The 23,635-nt window shown below is 41.8% G+C and overlaps 1 pseudogene; it reads right to left on the bottom strand.

Annotated features, from left to right (window-relative positions):
• Nucleotides 1-928: 928 nt before the first annotated feature.
• LOC127643551 (cGMP-specific 3',5'-cyclic phosphodiesterase-like) lies at nucleotides 929-23,395 on the bottom strand (annotated as a pseudogene).
• Between the last annotated feature and the right edge of the window lie 240 nt (nucleotides 23,396-23,635).

The following is a 23,635-nucleotide window of genomic DNA, read 5'->3' as shown; positions in this document are numbered from 1 at the left end:
ATACACCTGGCAAACTTGTTTATAAACAAGACTACACTTGTTGCACAGATCACGTGCAGATGTGTGTGACCACATCAAGGGAAAACACCATTCTGTTGCACCAAGATTCACTCCCCCGTTATCACTTGTCATTTCATTGCACTTTAATATTTTACTGACATTTTAGAGGATGAAACATATTTCCATACATTTGATGCTAATCAAGCAATCCTGGCCATGAATATGTGCCAAGTCAATGTGCAAGTATTTAATTAAATGAATGCATTACTAATACAATATTAAGTTGTTCTTGAAACACAACTGACTAATATGTGTGTATAATTATAACTTATAAAATAATATTTTCTAGCTTTTTCATTACAAGTACATACAATGAATTTACTGTAAATGGAGCCTTTTTGAGGAAATAACAAAATTATGAAGAATCAAATGACCAACACAAAGTTGTCCTTCCTTGCTGTTCATGTGATTAATAGAACAAAAAGAAAGAGAAACAATTTTTAAACAATGTTCAAACAAATGTATTTTTTATTTAAATTCACTTCTAAAAACGTTTATCATTCATTCATTATTGAGATAAAACCAATTCAAATCAAATCTTGAGCAATTCATGATATATTCCATACAAAGTCAAGTTGGGCTCATTTGAAAAGCATGAATGGAGTCATTATTTATAAATGGGTTTGATATAATGATAATAAATGTCACATTCAACCTATCCTATATAACAGGCTTTTGTGTTGACTTCTTAATGGCGAGGATTCATTATTACAGAGTGAATCATTGAGGGCACAATGATTATTTTTTTAATCACACCAGTGTGAATTTAATAATGTGTGGGAATAATCTGAATATTAGACATGACTTGCAGTCTTGATCCTACACTTGTTTGTTCACTTTATGGGTGGTCTACTGAAAGGGGCCAGCTTTAACTTGTTTCTCCTCTATTTCTAAATTGTTCATCTTTTGCTTCCTTATTTTCTTCCTCTTCTCTTCCACTATCTACAAGCCATTGCACGTTTTTTATGTTCCTTCTGCAGCCTTTTATCAAAGGGGAACAGTACTCAAATATGGTTATCAGGGCATGAGAAAAAAGAGAGGAGTGAGAAAGAGAGAGAGAAACAATGGGTACCTTGTGAAAATGAAAATGTCTCTTGTCTAAGTTGCAAAACAAAGGCAAAAACATTGAAACAGTTGTAAGTCTCTTACTCACTAAAGACACATTGCACACATTTTTAACAGGATGTGTGCAGGCATGCACTCACCTCTTCTAGTGGTGAGAAACTCCTGTCTACTCTATATACTCCACCTACATGTGAGGTAAATCCACATAAAAAATGTGGAGTTGTCACGGTCCATCATATCCTGTCAGAAAGACAAGAATTTTATATCTGATTGTATCAAATACCTGTACTATTGGTAACAGATATAATCCTTTGCTTTTTTGGAAAGTTAAAAACCTTAATGCCTCCCTCGCTCTTAAGTATTAATTTAAGTAAAAAAAAGTTACATAAATTTACACATAACTCTCAACTTACAGTCGTTTGAATGTTGAATTCATACTTCTCTCTGTCTCCTTGTGCAATGAACTCTGTTGCTACTAGCTCAGCAATATGTTGAGGTATAGAAAGGAAACATTGTGTGAATATGAATATAAGTGTTTTTGTGTGTGTGCTTGTATGCAAATGTGGTTGTGGTGTGTGCTTACATACTGTATGTCTGTATGGATGCAAATGTCAATGAGTGCGTGTGTGGGGGGGATGCTCACCCGTTTCTGAATTGGCCATGGTTTGGTTATTGCACATCGCTTGCTGTCATTAGCATTGACCTATTTAGATCAACAACATCAGTTAATATGGGGACAGGAAGTGCTCAAGAGCAGAAATGTGGTATGTGTTTCCTGTTCATGTGATGTACTGCAGTCAGACAAAATGAGAAAACTTTGTAAAGAAGGAAAACTAATTCTGTGGTATGTTATGTTTACAGAAGGGGGCAAAAGTTTATTCAGAAAATAGATGTGTGCATATTTTTTTAAATAATGTTTGTTTATTCATACCTCAGCAGTTCTCTATGTCTGTTATCATTCCATAGACATCTGTTATTTTGGGAAAGTTCAAAGAATTTAGTTTTTTTTTTCTAAAGACAAATAAAAACAAGCAGACACACATAAAATGTATGTCATAACATAGTGAGTGTACATCAGTGCACATAGCTTGTTTTGGACAAAGAAGCTTAATCTATATATACAACAACGTTTGTTGCCAGAATGTTCTCCTCAATCATCTGCTTACAGGCCCTGTATTCATTCAGTGAGAGCGAACTGAGAATCTGACTACCCTGAGAGAAATGTTCGAAGTAAGAAAAAACAGTTATGCATAGATTTTTTGTCTTTTCTCAATTTTTGGAGAGTTGGATGGATAAGTAGTTTGATTGGGATGGATTGATAAGTAGTTTGATTGGGTTGAATGGATGGATGCATCATTTGACTGGGATGGATGCATAGATGGAGCGATGGATGGATGAGTCATTTGACTGGGATGGATGGATAGACAGATGGATGAATGATGGATGGATGGATGGATGGATGGATGGATAAACAGATGGATGGATGGATGAGTCATTTGTCTGGGATGGATGAATAGATGGATGATGGATAGACGGATGGATGGATGAGTTATTTGACTGGGATGGATGGAAAGACGGATGGATGGATCAGTCATTTGACTGGGATGGATGGATAGATGGATGGATGAATGAATAATTTTACTAGGATGGATGGATGGATAGAAGGATGGTTGAGTAATTTGACTGGGATGGATGGATGGATAGACGGATGGATGGAAGAGTCATTGGACTGGTATAGATAGATGAATGGATGGAGGTCAAATGGAAGAGTCATTTGAATGGTAGAGATGGATGGATGGAAGGATGGATGTATGGATGAGCCATTTGACTGGGATGGATGGATGGATGGATGGACGAGTCATTTGACTGGAAAGGATGGACAGATGGATGGATGGATGGATGGATGGATGGATGGGTCATTTGACTGGGATGGATGGATGGATGGATGGATGGATGGATGGATGGATGGATGAGCCATTTGACTGGGATGGACGAGTCATTTGGCTGGGCTGGATGGATGGATGGATGGATGGATGGATGGATGAGTCATTTGACTGGGATGGATGGATGGACAGATGGATGGATGAATAATTTGACTGGGATGGATGGATGGATGGACAGACTGGACAAGTCATTTGACTGAAATGGATGGATAGATGGATGGATAGATGGATGGATGGATGGATGGATGGATGGATGGATAGATAGATGAGTCATTGGACTGGGATAGATAGATGGATGGAGGTCAGATGGAAGAGTAATTTGACTGGGACAGGTGGATGGATGGTTGGATAGATGAGCCATTTAACTGGGACGGATGGCTGGATTGGCAGATGGATGAGTAATATGAGTGGGATGGATGGATGGGTGGACAGATGTATGGATGAGTCATTTGACTGGAACAGATGGACGGATGGATGGATGAGTCATTTCACTGGGATGGATGGATGGATGGATGGACTGATGGATGGACAGATGGATGAGCTATTTGACTGGGATGGATGGATGAATGGATGGATGGATAGATGGATGAACTGACTGATGAATGAGCTATTTGACTGGGATGGATGGATGGATGAGTCATTGGACTGGTATAGATGGATGGATGGATGTCAAATGGAAGAGTCATTTGAATGGGAGAGATGGATGGATGGAAGGATGGATGTATGAATGAGCCATTTGGATGGAAGGATGGACGAGTCATTTGGCTGGGCCGGATGGATGGATGGATGGATAAGTCATTTGACTGAAATGGTTGGATGGATGGATGGATGGATGGATGAATAATTTGACTGGGATGGATGGACAGATGGACAAGTCATTTGACTGAAATGGATGAATGGATGGATAGACGGATGGATGGATGGATGGATGGATGAGTCATTGGACTGGGATAGATAGATGGATGGAGGTCAGATGGAAGAGTAATTTGACTGGGACAGGTGGATGGATGGTTGGATGGATGAGCCATTTAACTGGGACGGATGGCTGGATTGGCAGATGGATGAGTCATATGAGTGGGATGGATGGATGGGTGGACAGATGTATGGATGAGTCATTTGACTGGAACAGATGGATGGATGGATGGATGGATGGATGGATGAGTCATTTCACTGGGATGGATGGATGGATGGATGGATGGACTGATGGGTGGACAGATGGATGAGCTATTTGACTGGGATGGATGGATGGATGGATGGATGGATGGATGGATGGATGGATGGATGAATTGACTGATGAATAAGCTACTTGACTGGGATGGATGGATGGATGGATGGATGAGTCATTGGACTGGTATAGATGGATGGATGCAGGTCAAATGGAAGAGTCATTTGAATGGGAGAGATGGATGGATGGAAGGATGGATGTATGGATGAGCCATTTGACTGGGATGGATGGATGGATGGATGGATGGATGGATGGATGGATGGATGGATGGACGAGTCATTTGGCTAGGCCTGATGGACAGATGGATGGACAGATGGATGAGTCATTTGACTGGGATGGATGGATGGATGGATGTGTGGACAGATGTATGGATGAGTCATTTGACTGGGACGGATGGACAAGTCATTTGGTTGGGTCAGATGGACAGATGGATGGATAGATGGATGAGTCATTTGACTGGGATGGATGTATGGATGGGTGGACAGATGTATGGATGAGTCATTTGACTGGAAAGGATGGACGGATGGATGGATGGATGGATGGATGAGTCATTTGACTGGGATGGATGGATGGAAGGACAGATGGATGGATGAGCCATTTGACTGGGACGGATGGATGGAAGGATGGACCAGTCATTTGGCTGGGCCGGATGGATGGATGGATGGATGGACAGATGGACAGATGTACAAGTCATTTGACTGAAATGGATGGATGGATGGATGGATGAATAATTTGACTGGGATGGATGGATGGATTGATGGACAGATGGACAAGTCATTTGATTGAAATGGATGAATGGATGGATAGATAGACGGATGGATGGATGGATTAGTCAATGGACTGGAATAGATGGATGGATGGATGGATGGATGAGTCAATGGACTGGGATAGATAGATTTATGGATGGATGGATGGAGGTTGAATGGAAGAGTAATTTGACTGGGACAGATGGATGGATGGATGGATGGATGGATGGATGGATGGATGGATGGATGGATGGACAAGTCATTTGACTGGATGGACGGATGGATTGATGAACAGATGGATGGATGAGCTATTTGACTGGGATGGATGGATGGATGGATGGACGAGTCATATGAGTGGGATGGATGGATGGATTGACAGATGGCTGGATGAGCTATTTGACTGGGATGGATGGATGCATGGATGGATGGATGGATGGATGGATGGACGAGTCATTTGGTTGGGCCAGATGGATGGATGGACAGATGGACAATTAATTTGACTAAAATGGATGGATGGATGGAAGAGGTATGGATGAGTCATTTGACTGGGATGGATGTATGGATGGGTGGACAGATGTATGGATGAGTCATTTGACTGGAAAGGATGGACGGATGGATGGATGGATGGATGGATGGATGGATGGATGGATGGATGGATGGATGGATGAGTCATTTGACTGGGATGGATGGATGGAAGGACAGATGGATGGATGAGCCATTTGACTGGGACGGATGGATGGAAGGATGGACCAGTCATTTGGCTGGGCCGGATGGATGGATGGATGGATGGATGGATGGATGGATGGATGGACAGATGGACAGATGGACAAGTCATTTGACTGAAATGGATGGATGGATGGATGGATGAATAATTTGACTGGGATGGATGGATGGATTGATGGACAGATGGACAAGTCATTTGATTGAAATGGATGAATGGATGGATAGATAGACGGATGGATGGATGGATTAGTCAATGGACTGGAATAGATGGATGGATGGATGGATGGATGGATGAGTCAATGGACTGGAATAGATAGATTTATGGATGGATGGATGGAGGTTGAATGGAAGAGTAATTTGACTGGGACAGATGGATGGATGGATGGATGGATGGATGGATGGATGGATGGATGGATGGACAAGTCATTTGACTGGATGGACGGATGGATTGATGAACAGATGGATGGATGAGCTATTTGACTGGGATGGATGGATGGATGGATGGACGAGTCATATGAGTGGGATGGATGGATGGATTGACAGATGGCTGGATGAGCTATTTGACTGGGATGGATGGATGCATGGATGGATGGATGGATGGATGGATGGATGGACGAGTCATTTGGTTGGGCCAGATGGATGGATGGACAGATGGACAATTAATTTGACTAAAATGGATGGATGGATGGAAAGAGGTATGGATGAGTCATTTGACTGGGATGGATGGACAGATGGATGGATGAATGAGTCAATTGAATGGGATGGATGGACAGAAGGATGATTCATTTGACTGTGATGATGGATGGACGGATGGATGGATTGATGAGTCATTTGACTGGGATGGATGGATAGATGGATGGTTTGATGGATAGATAAGTTATTTGACTAGGATGGATAGACAGATGGATGGGTGGATGGATGGATTGATTGATGGATGGATGGATGAATGGATGGATGAGTTATTTGACTGGGATGGAAGGACAGATGGATGGATGGATGGATGGATGGATGGATGAGTAATTTGAATGGGATGGATGGACAGAAGGATGAGTCATTTGACTGGGATGGATGGAAAGATGGATGGTCTTATGGATGGATGGATGAGTCATTTGACTGGGATGGATGAATGGATGGATTAGTCATTTGACTGGGATGGATGGATGATGGACAGATGGATGGATGGATGGATGGATGGATGGATGGATAGATGGATGGACGGATGGATGAGTCATTTGACTGGGATGGATGGGTGAATAAGTCATTCGACTGGCATGGAGGGATGGATGAGTCATTTGATTGGAATAGATGGACAGAGGGATGGATGGATGGATGGATGGATGGACAAGTCATTTGACTTGGATGGATGGACAGATGGATGAACGGGCTGATCAGTCATTGGACTTGGATAGTTGGATGGATGGATGGATGGCTGGACGGATGGATGGATGAGTCATTTGACTGGCATGGAGGGATTGATGAGTAATTTGATTGGAATGGATGGACAGATGGATGGATGGATGGATGGATGGATGGATGGATGGATGGATGGATGGATGCGAGTCATTTGACTGGGGTGGATAGATGGATGGATGGGTGGATGGATGGATGGATGAATGGATGGATGAGTTATTTGACTGGGACAGAAGGACAGAAGGATGAGTCATTTGACTGTGATGGATGGATGGATGGATGTGTGGACAGATGTATGGATGAGTCATTTGACTGGGACGGATGGACGAGTCATTTGGTTGGGTCGGATGACAGATGGATGGATAGATGGATGAGTCATTTGACTGGGATGGATGTATGGATGAGTCATTTGACTGGAAAGGATGGACGGATGGATGGATGGATGGATGAGTCATTTGACTGGGATGGATGGATGGAAGGACAGATGGATGGATGAGCCATTTGACTGGGATGGATGGATGGAAGGATGGACCAGTCATTTGGCTGGGCCGGATGGATGGATGGATGGATGGATGGACAGATGGACAAGTCATTTGACTGAAATGGATGGATGGATGGATGGATGAATAATTTGACTGGGATGGATGGATGGATTGATGGACAGATGGACAAGTCATTTGATTGAAATGGATGAATGGATGGATAGATAGACGGATGGATGGATGGATTAGTCAATGGACTGGAATAGATGGATGGATGGATGAGTCAATGGACTGGGATAGATAGATTTATGGATGGATGGATGGAGGTTGAATGGAAGAGTAATTTGACTGGGACAGATGGATGGATGGATGGATGGATGGATGGATGGATGGATGGATGGACAAGTCATTTGACTGGATGGACGGATGGATTGATGAACAGATGGATGGATGAGCTATTTGACTGGGATGGATGGATGGATGGATGGACGAGTCATATGAGTGGGATGGATGGATGGATTGACAGATGGCTGGATGAGCTATTTGACTGGGATGGATGGATGCATGGATGGATGGATGGATGGATGGATGGATGGATGGATGGATGGATGGATGGACGAGTCATTTGGTTGGGCCAGATGGATGGATGGACAGATGGACAATTAATTTGACTAAAATGGATGGATGGATGGAAAGAGGTATGGATGAGTCATTTGACTGGGATGGATGGACAGAAGGATGATTCATTTGACTGTGATGGATGGATGGACGGATGGATGGATTGATGAGTCATTTGACTGGGATGGATGGATAGATGGATGGTTTGATGGATAGATAAGTTATTTGACTAGGATGGATAGACAGATGGATGGGTGGATGGATGGATTGATTGATGGATGGATGGATGAATGGATGGATGAGTTATTTGACTGGGATGGAAGGACAGATGGATGGATGGATGGATGGATGGATGGATGGATGAGTAATTTGAATGGGATGGATGGACAGAAGGATGAGTCATTTGACTGGGATGGATGGAAAGATGGATGGTCTTATGGATGGATGGATGAGTCATTTGACTGGGATGGATGAATGGATGGATTAGTCATTTGACTGGGATGGATGGATGATGGACAGATGGATGGATGGATGGATGGATAGATGGATGGACGGATGGATGAGTCATTTGACTGGGATGGATGGGTGAATAAGTCATTCGACTGGCATGGAGGGATGGATGAGTCATTTGATTGGAATAGATGGACAGAGGGATGGATGGATGGATGGATGGATGGACAAGTCATTTGACTTGGACGGATGGACAGATGGATGAACGGGCTGATCAGTCATTGGACTTGGATAGTTGGATGGATGGATGGATGGCTGGACGGATGGATGGATGAGTCATTTGACTGGCATGGAGGGATTGATGAGTAATTTGATTGGAATGGATGGACAGATGGATGGATGGATGGATGGATGGATGGATGGATGGATGGATGGACGAGTCATTTGACTGGGGTGGACAGATGGATGGATGGGTGGATGGATGGATGGATGAATGGATGGATGAGTTATTTGACTGGGACAGAAGGACAGATGGATGGATGGACGAGTCTTTTGAATGGGATGGATGGACAGAAGGATGAGTCATTTGACTGTGATGGATGGATGGACGGATGGATCGTTCGATCAATGAGTCATTTGACTGGGATGGATGAATGGATGGATTAGTCATTTGACTGGGATGGATGGATGGATGATGGACAGATGGATGGATGGATGGATGCATAGATGGATGGATGGATGGATGAGTCATTTGACTGGGATGGATGGATGAATAAGTCATTTGACTGGCATGGAGGGATGGATGAGTAATTTGATTGGAATAGATGGACAGAGGGATGGATGGATGGATGTATGTATGGATGGATGGACAAGTCATTTGACTGGGACGGATGGACAGATGGATGAATGGACTGATCAGTCATTGGACTGGGATAGTTGGATGGATGGATGGATGGATGGATGGATGAGTCATTTGACTGGCATGGAGGGATGGATGAGTAATTTGATTGGAATGGATGGACAGATGGATGGATGGATGGATGGATGGATGGATGGATGGATGGATGGATGGATGGATGGACGAGTCATTTGACTGGAACAGATGGATGGATGGATGGATGGATGGATGGATGAGTCATTTGACTGGATGGATGGATGGATGGATGGATGAGCTATTAGACTGGGATGGATGGATGGATGGATGAATGGCCGAGTTATTTGCCTTGGCCGGATGGATGGATGGATGGATTGATGGATGGTGGATGGACAGACAAGTCATTTGATTGGGGTGGATAGATGGATGATGAATGGATGGATGAGTTATTTGACTGGGATGGATGGACAGATGAATGGATGGATGTATGGGTCATTTGACTGTGATGGATGGATGGATCAATCGATGAGTCATTATACTGGAATGGATGGATAGATGGATGGATGAGTCATTTGACTTGGATGTATGTATGTATGTGTGGATGGATGGATGGATGTATGTATGGACAAGTCATTTGACTGGGGTGAATAGATGGATGGATGAATGGATGGATGAGTTATTTGACTGGGATGGATAGACAGATGGATGGATGGATGAGTCATTTGACTGGCATGAAGGGATGGATGAGTAATTTGATTGGAATGGATGGACAGATGGATGGATGGATGGACGAGTCATTTGACTGGAACAGATGGATGGATGGATGGATGGATGGATGGATGAGTCATTTGACTGGGATGGATGGATGGATGGATGGATGGATGGATGGATGGGCTATTTGACTGGGATGGATGGATGAATGGATGGATGAGTTATTTGACTGGGACGGAAGGACAGATGGATGGATGGATGAGTCATTTGAATGGGATGGATGGACAGAAGGAGGAGTCATTTGACTGTGATGGATGGATGGACGGATGGATCGTTCGATCAATGAGTCGTTTGACTGGGATGGATGGATAGACAGATGGATGGATGGACAGACGAGTCATTTGACTAGGGTGGATAGATGGATGGATGGGTGGATGGATGGATTGATGGATGGATGGATGAATGATGGATGAGTTATTTGACTGGGATGGAAGACAGATGGATGGATGGACGAGTCATTTGAATTGGATGGATGGACAGAAGGATGAGTCATTTGACTGTGATGGATGGATGGATGATGGACAGATGGATGGATGGACGAGTCATTTGACTGGAACAGATGGACGGATGGATGGATGGATGAGTCATTTGACTGGGATGGATGGATGGATGGATGGATGGATGGATGGATGGATGGATGGATGGATGAGCTGTTTGACTGGGATGGATGGATGGATGGATGGATGGATGGATGGCGAGTTATTTGTCTTGGCCGGATGGATGGATGGATGGATGGACAGACAATTCATTTGATTGGGGTGGATACATGGATGATGAATGGATGGATGAGTTATTTGACTGGGATGGATGGACAGATGGATGGATGGATGGGTCATTTGACTGTGATGGATGGATGGATCAATCAACAAGTCATTAGACTGGAATGGATGGATAGATGGATGGATGAGTCATTTGACTGGGATGTATGTATGTATGTATGTATGGATGGATGTATGGATGGACGAGTCATTTGACTGGAACAGATGGATGGATGGATGGATGGATGAGTCATTTGACTGGGATGGATGGATGGATGGATGGATGGATGGACGAGTCATTTGACTGGAACAGATGGACGGATGGATGGATGGATGAGTCATTTGACTGGGATGGATGGATGGATGGACGGTTGGATGAGCTATTTGACTGGGATGGATGGATGAATGGATGGATGAGTCATTTGACTGGGATGGATGGATGGATGGATGGATGGATGGATGGACGGATGGATGAGCTATTTGACTGGGATGGATGGATGAATGGATGGATGAGTTATTTGACTGGGACGGAAGGACAGATGGATGGATGGACGAGTCATTTGAATGGGATGGATGGACAGAAGGAGGAGTCATTTGACTGTGATGGATGGATGGACGGATGGATCGTTCGATCAATGAGTCGTTTGACTGGGATGGATGGATAGACAGATGGATGGATGGACAGACGAGTCATTTGACTAGGGTGGATAGATGGATGGATGGGTGGATGGATGGATTGATGGATGGATGGATGAATGATGGATGAGTTATTTGACTGGGATGGAAGACAGATGGATGGATGGACGAGTCATTTGAATGGGATGGATGGACAGAAGGATGAGTCATTTGACTGTGATGGATGGATGGATGATGGACAGATGGATGGATGGATGGACGAGTCATTTGACTGGAACAGATGGACGGATGGATGGATGGATGAGTCATTTGACTGGGATGGATGGATGGATGGATGGATGGATGGATGGATGGATGGATGAGCTGTTTGACTGGGATGGATGGATGGATGGATGGATGGATGGATGGATGGATGGATGGCCGAGTTATTTGTCTTGGCCGGATGGATGGATGGATGGATGGACAGACAATTCATTTGATTGGGGTGGATACATGGATGATGAATGGATGGATGAGTTATTTGACTGGGATGGATGGACAGATGGATGGATGGATGGGTCATTTGACTGTGATGGATGGATGGATCAATCAACAAGTCATTAGACTGGAATGGATGGATAGATGGATGGATGAGTCATTTGACTGGGATGTATGTATGTATGTATGGATGGATGGATGGATGGATGGATGGACGAGTCATTTGACTGGAACAGATGGACGGATGGATGGATGGATGAGTCATTTGACTGGGATGGATGGATGGATGGATGGATGGACGGATGGACGAGTCATTTGACTGGAACAGATGGACGGATGGATGGATGGATGAGTCATTTGACTGGGATGGATGGATGGATGGACGGTTGGATGAGCTATTTGACTGGGATGGATGGATGAGTTATTTGACTGGGACGGAAGGACAGATGGATGGATGGACGAGTCATTTGAATGGGATGGATGGACAGAAGGATGAGTCATTTGACTGTGATGGATGGATAGACGGATGGATCGTTCGATCAATGAGTCGTTTGACTGGGATGGATGGATAGACAGATGGATGAATGGACAGATGAGTCATTTGACTGGGGTGGATAGATGGATGGATGGGTGGATGGATGGACTGATGGATGGATGGATGAATGGATGGATGAGTGATTTGACTGGGACGGAAGGACAGATGGATGGATGGATGGATGGATGTATGGACAAGTCATTTGACTGGGGTGAATAGATGGATGGATGAATGGATGGATGAGTTATTTGACTGGGATGGATAGACAGATGGATGGATGGATGATCGATGGATTAGTTATTTGACTGGTTTGGATGATGGATAGACAGATGGATGGATGGATGATGGATGGATTAGTCATTTGACTGGGATGGATGGATGAGTCATTTGACTGGGATGGATGGATGATTCATTTGACTGGGATGGATGATGGATGAGTCATTTGTCTGGAATTGATTGATAGACGGATGGATGGATGGATGGATGGAAGGATGAGTAATTTACAGGGATAGATGGATAGACAGATGGATGGATGAGTCATTTGCCTGGGATGTTTGAATAGACGTTGATGAGTGGGTCGGTGTGGATGGTTTGTTGGATGGATGGATGGATGGATGGATGATTAATTTGATTGGGATGTGTGGAGAGACAGATGGATGGATGGCTGAGTCGCTGGTTGGAATGGAGCGATCAGTGATGAATGGGTGGGTGTGGTTGGTTGGTTGGATGGATGGTTGTATGAATCATTGGAATGGGATGGATGGATGGATGAGTGGGTGGATATGGCTCAAGATGGTGCCACAGACGTCCGCCTCGGTGTGTGTGTGCGCGTTGTTTTGTTTTGTGTTTTAACTCAAAACAAAAAAAGTTTTTTGCGCGGTACCAGGAGCTCTTTCACCAGAGATGAGCTCATGAACATAAGGGGTACAACTCCAGAGGACTTATTTCCTACTTTTCTTCTCCCTATACTGGAAATTTTGGACATTCTGGTCAAAGGTGCGCTCACCTTTGCTCATGCAGTGAAATGCCGAAGGAGAGGGAAACTTGCGCTTGTGCGTCTTCGCCAGTGAGGATTACGCACACCGTTACCGGGAATATTTCTCTCTAACGTGCCCAACAAACTGGAGGAATTACAACTGCTGTTGGGGAAAAACAGAGACTTTTCTTCATCTACTGTTTTGTGCTTCACGGAGACGTGGCTTTGTGGATTAATACCGGACTCTGTGCTGCAGCTGGCAGGCTTCCAAATTTACAGAGCGGACAGAGACACAGAAATTTCCGGCAAAACTAAAGGTGGAGGAATCTGTTTTTACATCAACAGCGGTTGGTGCAATGATGTGACAGTGATCCAGCAGCACTGTTCTCCTGACCTGGAATCTTGTAACACCACAGTCAGGAATGCTTATCATGCCGTCCCCTGTGCTGCACTGGGAAACTCTGACCACGTCATGGTCCACCTGATTCCTGCGTACAGGCAGAAACTAAAGCTCTGCAAACCTGTAGTGATGACATCAAGGAAATGGACCAGTGAGGCTGTTGAGGATCTTCAGACATGTTTTGACACTACTGACTGGGATGTGTTCAGCACTGCTACAAACAGTCTGGATGAGTACACAGAGGCTGTGACGTCATATATCAGCTTCTGCGAGGACTGCTGTATTCCATCACGCACCAGGGTGAGTTACAACAATGACAAACCTGGTTTACATCCAAACTCAGAAGGTTATGGTTTGATAAGGAAGAGGCCTTCAGGAGTAGGGACAAAGACAGATTTAAAGAGGCGAAATACAAGTTTAGCAAGGCGGTGAAAGAGGCTAAACAACGGTACTCTGAGAAGCTCCAACACCAGCTCTCAGCCAACGACTCTGCATCTCTCTGGAAAGGGCTTAGGCAGATCACCAACTACAAGGCCATCAACGACCGACGCCTAGCCAATGACCTGAACAAGTTCTACGGCCGCTTTGAAAGACAAAGGGACAGTCCTGAAACCATCCCCCACGACACCTCCCAACAGCTCCAGCCACAGTGCATCACCTCCCCCACCTCAGCAGGGGCCTGGGCACCCCCACCAATGCCCACCTTAAAGGTACCCCCCTCCACCCTCCCACCCACCTCAGTGACAACTCTTTCCATCCATGAGAGGGACGTCAACAAACTCTTCAGGAGACAGAACCCCCGGAAAGCTGCTGGACCGGATGCTGTCTCCCCATCCAGCTTGAAGCACTGCACTGATCAGCTGTCTCCAGTGTTCACAGACATTTTCAACACCTCACTGGAGACATGTCACGTGCCAGCCTGCTTGAAGTCTTCAACTATAATCCCTGTTCCCAAGAAGTCAAGGACCACAGGATGTAACGACTTCAGACCCGTCACCCTGACCTCTGTGGTGATGAAGTCCTTTGAGTGCCTTGTGTTTTCTCACCTCAAAGACATTAACGACCCCCTCCTGGACCCCTTGCAGTTTGCATACAGAGCCAACAGGTCTGTAGACGATGCAGTCAACTTGGCCCTTCACTACATCCTCCAGCACCTGGACTTCACAGGAACCTACGCCAGGATCCTGTTTGTGGATTTCAGCTCTGCTTTTAATACCATCATCCCGGCTCTGCTCCAGGAGAAGCTCTCCCAGCTTTTCTGTCTCTGTGGAACTAACTCCCACAATTAACACTGTGGAGTCTTTCCGCTTCCTGGGAACTATCATCTCCCAGGACCTCAAGTAGGAGTTGAACATCAGCGCTCTCATCAAGAAAGCACAACAGAGAATGTACTTCCTGCGGCAGCTGAAGAAATTCAACCTGCCAAAGTCAATGATGGTGCACTTCTACACAGCCATCATCGAGTCCATCCTCACATCCTCCATCACTATCTAGTACACTGCTACTACTGCCAAGGACAAGGGCAGACTACAGAGAAGGTGATTGGCTGCAATCTGCCACCGCTCCAGGACCTGTATGCCTCCAGGACCCTGAAGTGTGCTGGAAAGATTGTGGCTGATCTCTCCCACCCTGGCCACAATCTCTTTGAGTCACTCCATCAGGACAAAAACCTCATGCCACAAGAACAGTTTCTTCCCATCTGCCACTTGCCTTATCAACAAGGCCCGGTACCCACCCTGACACTCTCCACACTCCACCTCTGGCTCTACATTCCACTGTACTACTCTGTTCTCTTTTATTTTATTCTTACTTTTAATTGATACTGTGTGGACATATTTATATTGCTTATATTTTAATTCTTGTTTCATATATTGTTCATATAGATTGTGTGACACGTGCCTACAACACCAAAACAAATTCCTTTTATGCGTAAAAAACTTACTTGGCAATAAAGCTTTTTCTGATTCTGATTCTGGTTGGTTGAATGGATGGATGGATGGATGGATGAGTCATTTGATTGGGATGGACAGATAGACGGATGGATGGATGAGTCATTTGACTGGGATGGATGGATGAGTCATTTGACTGGGATGGGTGGATGGATGGATGGATGGATGGATGGATGAGTCATTTGACTGGGATGGACAGATAGATGGATGGATGGATGAGTCATTTGACTGGGATGGCTGAGTTGTTTGGTTGGGATGGAGGGATGAGTGATAAATGATGGATGAGTGGGTGGTGTGGTTGGTTGGATGGATGGATGGATGCATGAGTCATTGGAATGGGACGAATGATGGATGGGTGGGTGAATAGACATATGGATGTATGAGTCATTTGACTGGGATGGATGGATTTGATGGATGGATGGATGTCATTTTACTGTGATGGATGGAGGAGTCATAAGACTGGGATGGATGGATGGATGGATGGATGGATGGACGGACGGACGGACGGTTTGTTTGATTGGGATGGGCAGAGAGACAGACGGATGGTTGATTCATTTGACTGGGATGGGTGGAGAGATGGATTTAGAGATTCGCAATGCTCCATGGGAGTGGGCAGTTGCTGCTGAGCTCTTTTGCCACAAATTTTTCCATGGTAAAAGCAACCTGATTGGTCGACCTGATTCTCTAATTTTCAAGATGATGGGTAGTGTATTTCTTCAACAGGAGTTTGGCAATTAAACAATCACATTGGCTTCTAAAATATAAATTTCTCTATGGAGAAAATTTATGTTTTTTAATTCAGGAACAAAACATAGCCTGTTGTGCTCTATCGTCAAACCACAAACACAGGAGTAAATTATCCTACCCACATGAAGTTGCAAGTTGTCACTATCAGATAAACAGGTTTTTCTGCTGTTGCACAACAAATTTGCAATTAAGCTGCTGAGTCACTTCCTTAATGGAACTAGGCTTGAAAGATTTAAGCTAATTACATCATGTGTATATGTAGAACTGGAGTAATTTGAGGTACTTTTCACAAAAGATATAAAGAAATGCTAAAATAAGAGTTTGTGGTCACCTCCAAGGCTTGAATTTCCTCTTTTGAAGCAGAAATTTGATAAGATAAAACCTGTAGATGCAATTCACAAACATATATGTACATACAGTACACAGCAGAATGAAAAGGTTACAGTATGTTATTTGCAACAACAACAAAATATTTATTTAAAAACATTTTCAGCATTTAAAAGGTTTCTTCATGACTAAAGTGAGTGATTTCCACTGACGTTCAGTGACTCAAAAGGGAATGTGTTGACTTTTCATACCTCTTTACTAACAGCCAGCTTGGCTCTGTTTTTGTCTGTCGTCTGCTGCATGATGCACTTCTGTAGTCCCAAGGCACAAAAAACACAAAGTCCTCCAGGAGGTGCTCATCAGCTCTGCTAAAAACATCTGTCTTAGTGAAGTCCACATTTCTTTTATTGGCTAACTGGCACACACCTATTTTGAAGATTTTAGGAAGCAATAACGTCTCTTAAAATTGTTGTGAATTAAAGGCTTATGCATAAATGCTCAAAATTTGTTTTTTAGACAAATATAAATTGTGCCTACATAATGAATTTCTTTAAACAACTAAGATTTTAATTTATATACAATTTTGGAATGGTTGTGTTCAACCGGATATTGAAGGAAAAGCAGCCAACAAGTGCCCAACAAATATAAGAACTGTATACCTCATTATGTTGGTAGAAGAAGCTAGATATAGTTTTGATTTTTGAACAATCTTTGGCATATTTCCCATTCTTCAATTTGTGTCATTTAATAATTTAGATTTTAATTACACTATTATTCAAAAATTTGGAAATTAGTAATAATAAAGAATCAGTAGGCTTGTCATACCAATGTCATTGGTATGCCCTTTACTTATACTTCATGTAAATATTATCTCAACTGATATATCATGATGACTGAATGCTTTGATCCTATTGGAAAGAATACACCTGAAGTGCATATTTACTCATGACGTTACTTCTCTGTTTGTCTCTCAGAGGTGTGCAGATTAAACTTCTCATCTGAAAGGCCTCAGAAATCTGGCCTTGGAAAGCAACACACCGCCTACAAATAGAGCATGTCAGAAAGGAACTAGGAAAAACCTAGATCAGAGGTACTTTTTGGTCATATGATATGGTATGTTTCCTTATAAAGATACAAGACATTATAAAAGGGAAGAAAAAATATGAAAATGTTACCTTTCCGAGTGGACGTATGGCCTTTTAAGGATGTATTATATAATGGTGCTCAAGTTTTTTTGAGTAAGAGTACATGAATAAAATCTTGACCATTTGTGGAAACATCAGGTGAACTTACAGGCATGTTGACATGTTGATCTGTGGTAATTTTTACATACGTGTAGCTGATGTAATTTGTGTCAAAATCCCTGAAGATTACAGTTATGATTGTCATTTTACATTCATCTATCATAAACATGCTTCAACCATTGTATGCATAAATATTAAAAATATAAAAAAACAATTAAATTGTTATACTTTTTTGTTTACTAAAGTAATAAAGAACAATACTGAACACAATAACGATCAAAATAACTTTTATAACCACTGTATAAATTAAACAAGCTTACTAAAAAAAACTATTATGGGTTAAACAAACCAAAGTTTTTTGTTATCTTGTGTATATCATGATCAAAGTATTTATATATATTCAAAATCAACCTTGCAGAATACTGGACAGAGAAAATTGTTTCTTTATGGTCTGTATGGACCACCCATGAGAAAGACCCCTGCGAGACAACAATAAACAGTACTATCAGTATCAACTTTAGTAATTATTTGAGATGTTTTTCAGTATCAAAAACATTTCATGAACTTGATGTGAATAATTTTATGTTATCTAAATTGAAAGAACAAAACTTACATTTGACAGTTGCTTAAAAACAAATATGATGGCAGCCAAATTGCTGAGCATGATTTCTACAGAGGGGTAGTCATGTGATACAAGCTGGGCCAACTTCAAATGAACCTGTCAATCAAATATTATAAAAACAATTAAGTGAATTTTAGACTAGTCCTTAACGATTTAATGTAAGATCTGAGTAAACATGCGTATGTTCATTATAAATCAGTAATATTGTGTACATCAAAATACAATGGCATTGCCATCTGACACAATCTTTTTATCATGGCACTGTCACAGTACTTTTTCATAAGGGTATATTGTGTCTGTTCTGCTTTCATACTTTTCTAAGCTATTTTGGATTGTTTTGCAGTACTTCTCATGCTATTGCTTATAACATTACATTTGGAAAAAGGCATTTGCTAAATTTATAAATGTAAAGTCTGGGTGATGCCTGGTTATGTTTTCTTTCTTTTTCAGAGCTCTCAAATAGCTGACTGATTTCTAGGATCAAGCCTTACAATGCTATGTGTGATGACAGCACCTAGAAACTAAATTATAGGTCATTCTCTTGACCCATTTAATCAAGTCTCATTATATTGGCCCATATTATGCTGTTTATTATAGATATGTGACCTGTTTTTTTGTACTATATTTTCTGCACTGGAACTTTATTACAAGCTTTCTTGTACTTTGTGACACCACACTCTGAAAAAAAGAACAAATCAACTACTTCATTTTAGTCAAGAGCTTGAAATTAAATTAAACAAGCTGATTACAAGCAAAGTTTTTCCATCAATAATGGCCATCCTGACACCCTTATATTAAATATTGATTAACATTTACTTTTTTCATCCTTTTCTGAGAAATAACAGTCTGAACAGGGGCATGGTTGTCTTTTATTCATGCACATGACAACATCCACAACCTGTTTTTCCAAAGTACAAGGCACATTGATTAGTCCACAGACCAGTTTAAATCAACAAATGTTCATAATTGAGATAATATGCTGTATAAAACATATTAAATGTATCATTATAACATACAGTATTACACATAGTGACAAAGAATAAGCATATAAACTATGGATTAATGGTCAATCTATTATCAGGGCAAATAATTTGATCAGACCAGTCCTGGACTGACTAAATAGGCTTAGTATTTTCTGTCATATGGGGGAATCCTGGCCCAGAGTCCATCAGTGTCCTGAAGTGACTGTGAGGGAATGTAATAATGACACAATGTGTAGTGGTCAAAGCATTAAATCCACTCAAAGCAGGCATACTGGCAAACAAGCAGGAAGGCAGGCAGAGTGATTGGCAGGTAGGTATGCAGGAAGGTGATACACAGCTGAATCAAATCAAGTTGCTCAATAGATACAATTTCCAAACAAATCTAAAAAAGCTTCCAATGCAGTAAGCCTTCCAATAACAAATTAAAGAGCAACAGAAGCAATAGAATAGAAGCGGAAAACGTTTTGTTCACCAGCATCTTCCATTGTCTAACTAAGAGATTCTAACTGAGCTATGGAAGACATATTAACTCCCCAGATTACTTCAATGAGTCTCAAGCCAAAGGCCAATAAATCCAAACCATAAATACATATCCCAAAAGGATAAGGAAGGTTTTAAATTCAAATATGGCTCCTACACAATGCATTTGTAATTAACACATTAATTTGTTACCTCATGAGCATCCCTGATGTTTAGAGGCCTCTCTGTGCTGACAGCATATCCCATTATGCACATGACTCAGACATTTATACCTGTCTTGTCCACTGTTGTTATGGAGAGAGAACAGTGCTGAGCCTGAGTGATCTCACAAAGGTGCAGCAAGACTTTAAGATGGATGTCTTTACTCTGGAGAAGACTAACCATACAATTAAGCCTCACCATACAGGTTGAAAAGACCAACATGGCAGTATATGTTGTGTTTTGGATGTTGAAATGGAATGCTGGTATGCTGGTGATGCTACCAGTCACTACTGTACAATCAACTTAACCAGCAAGAATATCTTTGTCAACCAGCTTCACCTGCAAGATCGTTCTTTTCAACCAGCGTTACTATTTTGCAGGTAGCATCCACCAGCTAAAACAGCACTGGACCAGCATTATTATGTCCTTTTCTGCATATCGCAGTGCTGTTTTTTGTCCATGCTGCATAACGCGTCGGCTCATTTTAGCTTATCGCGGCCCGTTTGGTTCTCCCGATGGCCAGTCTGCCCCTGATCGGCCCTAAAGTGCGTCGGCCCACTGGGAAAATTCCCGGTATGCCAGATTACCAGTCCAGCCCTGTCTGCTCCTATATAGAACTATTTTCTTAAAAGTGAATAACTTCTCTAAGCACTTTTACAGTAAATTTCCATATTTAAGGAAGTTAAAACGATGTAAAACATGAGGAAACACAACAGAAGACAGTACATTTAATAGAAACTATTGCTTTAACCCTGATGTTAAAACAATTATATCAGGATTTTATGGATTTATTTCTTTACTTAATCCAATTGGAATAAAATTCCTTGACTTCGTTCACATATGGTATCTGAAAACACACAAAGGAAATTTGGACCATTTCAAAAATATATATATATATATATATTTACATTGGTTTTATTTCACCTGTTGTGTTCATGGTCAAAAATGACCGGCAATTGGAAATAAATGGATTATAGACTACAAAATACAGAAATATTAATTGTTCAGGAGCATCCCAATCCTTTAGATTAGCACATATGTGGATGTGTGTTTGCATACACAAAGTCCTCAGACATGTACACACACACACACACACGCACACGCACACGCACTCATTGGTGCGGCTATCCTTATGTGCACTCTCCATGGACATGATGATTTTTATACTGTACGAACTATAGATTCTATCCCCTAACCCTACTCCTAAACCTAATCCTCAAAATAATATTGTTTAATTTTTACATAAAAAAAGAAAAACATAGTTTAGTATGTTTTTTAAGCGATTTGAATTATGGTGGCACTAGAATATCCTCATAAACCACATTTACAGCATAATATCATTGTAATTACCAGTTTGTAGCCTTAAAAACATACCCAAACATGTAAACACACACAACGTCAGTTAAGCACACTTTTGTGCATTGTCTTTTCATGTACACTCTTTGAGGAATATTTCAAGATGTACTTATTATACTATGTTGTGTTTAGGCTCGTTTAAGTCAGGATAGTCTGTTATAAATTACGATAAGCCATTGTCTATGTTACATGTATGTTTCGCAAATTATTAGGAATTGTTTTTTAAAAAATACTCCTGTTTATTATATTTATGTGTGTCAGTGAGAATTCCATACACTAATACTCTCTGCAGTTTGGCCTCTGAGTGAAAAAAAAAATTGTTCGCTGCATTTTACTAATTGAGACCTTTCCAATGATATAACATGGCCATCTCATAATTTGTATGTTTTTACCAATCTAACAAATTTGCAAATTATGAGAACAAAGCAGTTCTAATTTGTCAGCAAATTAATTGGTAGGACCAACTATATGCATTGTAAAGTCCAGATTCTAGGATTTAAAATCATATTTTGTTTACATCAAGCAAGTGGATTTTAATTCATTCCATAATTATTATTATTTAAATAAATTCTGCAGGGAGTACCCCTCAATAGCTCCCACTATAAGCTCATTTCAATGAATCCTTCTGTCAATATTTTGTTTTTTAAATATATTCAAAAAAGAAGTCATAATTGCTAAAAAAAAAAAAAAGATGGCAAAAAGATCTAATGCAATATCTTGGGATAAAATATACAATATGAGAAATGTACAGTATATTAACATTCCCAAAGCCTGTAATTTCTGACCGGGAACACAAAAGACGTAAACACAAATGAACACAACACAATGGTTAAATATATAGCACATCATAAGAATTTTATCAACACTCTTTGAGATCAGGTACAGCTCACCTTAATGATCTGCTGAAATAAGACCAATAAGAGTGGTCATCCAGCCATGCCTTCACCTTCTCACTCCATTCCAATCCCAAATCCTAGTCTCTGGGATTTGACCCTTGTGCTCACAGAAAGGTGAGAAGAACCATGCTGCATTGGTGATCACGCTCTGCTGTTTATCACTTTCCTTACCCTCCACATGTGCACCCTCCTCTCCACTCTTCTTTTTCCCTGTTCTGAATCGGGACTCTTGAGACCCCCTTCGGGCTGATGTATCTCTATACTGGCCCTCAACTGGAAAGGATGGCAGGGACTCTGTGTGCAGACAAGGCATATTTGTTCTCTCCCTTCTTCTCTCTCAGAGTGAAAGAGAAGATGCAGATGTGCAAGTTTCTGAAGCATCTACAGTCTTGAGGGAGAGATAAACCCTGACACAACGGCCAGAATTCAAGGCAGGGCAAAGGATTATTCCTTGCTCCCACCAGCTATACACTAGCATCCTAACGCTACACAGTGGAGGTGGAGGCTAATCTGTTACATAATATTGAATCCCTGAGATAACACCAGCATTGTGAGGAGGTTCTATTCTGTCCATTCAGGGAACTAGATTAGTGTCCCAGAAAACTATTAATGACTTGGCACTCTTTCAGTCTCACTGTCATGAACCCATTCTACTTGCCAAAGAGCTATTAGGAAATGTCA

Source organism: Xyrauchen texanus, chromosome 5, assembly GCF_025860055.1.
Source record: "Xyrauchen texanus isolate HMW12.3.18 chromosome 5, RBS_HiC_50CHRs, whole genome shotgun sequence".
In the NCBI taxonomy this organism is placed as follows: domain Eukaryota; kingdom Metazoa; phylum Chordata; class Actinopteri; order Cypriniformes; family Catostomidae; genus Xyrauchen; species Xyrauchen texanus.
This window is presented reverse-complemented; position numbering and strand designations above follow the sequence as displayed.